Source organism: Pan troglodytes, chromosome 16 (assembly GCF_028858775.2).
Source record: "Pan troglodytes isolate AG18354 chromosome 16, NHGRI_mPanTro3-v2.0_pri, whole genome shotgun sequence".
Lineage (NCBI taxonomy): Eukaryota > Metazoa > Chordata > Mammalia > Primates > Hominidae > Pan > Pan troglodytes.
The window spans coordinates 9,597,301-9,598,606 of record NC_072414.2 but is presented as its reverse complement, the minus strand read 5'-3'; the positions used below and the strand labels follow the sequence as shown (position 1 = coordinate 9,598,606).

General features: G+C 40.2%; 1 pseudogene; it reads right to left on the bottom strand.

Moving 5' to 3' along the window:
- Positions 1-375: 375 nt before the first annotated feature.
- On the bottom strand, positions 376-806 carry LOC744702 (small ribosomal subunit protein bS18m-like; annotated as a pseudogene).
- Positions 807-1,306: the final 500 nt, after the last annotated feature.

Genomic DNA, 1,306 nt, shown 5'->3' with positions numbered 1-1,306 from the left:
CACCAACTCTCCTGATTCATCCTTTGTTTTCTTTAAAAACTTGAGTCTCTCGTTTGTTCTCTGGAGCACTCCCCAAGACAACTTGGAAGCATGTCCTGGGTTACAGTGCTAAATCTTTGTGCTTGAATAAACTCTCTTTAAACTAAAACACAAAACAAAACGAAACAACAATGATCTTTTATATAGTTTTCTTTGGTTTCAATTTAATTTTTTTCTGCTCTAATGTTTATTATTTTTTCCTTCTAATTATTTTGCATTGGCTTTGTTCTTGCTTTTCTAGTTCCTTGAGGTGTGTCATTGGGTTGTTTATTTGAAGTCTTTCTACCTTTTTTTTTTAACTGTAAAATAAGTTTATCGGTGGTAACATGATATAATTTACTCCTGACATCTGATGTTACAAACTTTAGGGTCCTTGAGATATGCAGCATCCTTGGATGTAACTGGCAGAAACCCCATTATTTGAGCTCTCTTAATTGCTTTTGTGATTTCTTTCTGTTTCTTCCCACAAAGACCTGTTTTGTGCCTTCCACAAATGCATCCAACAAATGGAGAAATAAACTGGGACACTGTACATTCTTAAAATCTACCTGCTTTCCACACAAGATACATTTCTTAAGGGCTTCTTTATAAGAATTTTCCATTGGAATGGGCAGGTCCTCATTGCTGGATATCTGTTTATATTGTGAACAACCTCTTCTCCATAGCACCATATGAGTCCTGGGATGTGTAAGGCTAACAGCAGCCATTACAAGGTGTGTCAACTTCTTCCTCCCCAGACCACTGCAAAGAGCAACTATAGTGGCCATGGTTCCACATTCCTCCACTGGTTCTACCTTTTATGTAGGCATTTATTGCTGAGCTTCCCTCTTTGAGATGCTTTTGCTGTATCACATAGGTTTAGGTGAAATGAGTTTCTTGTAGATAGCATATAGTTGGGTCTTGTTTTTGTTGTTGTTTGTTTGTTTGAGATGAAGTCTCGCTCTGTCACCCAGGCTGGAGTGCAGTGGCGCAATCTTCGCTCACTGCAACCTTTGCCTCCCGGGTTCAAGTGATTCTCCTGCCTCAGCTCCTCAGTAGCTGGGATTACACACGCTTGCCACCATGCCTGGCTAATTTTTGTGTTTTTAGTAGAGATGGGGTTTCATCATGTTGGCCAGGCTGATCTCAAACTCCTGACCTTGTGATCCACCCACCTTGGCCTCCAAAAGTGCTGGGATTACAGGCATGAGCCACTGTGCCCGGCCATGGGTCTTGTTTTTTATCCATTCAGTCATTCTTTGTCTTTTAACTGGATAATTTAATCCAT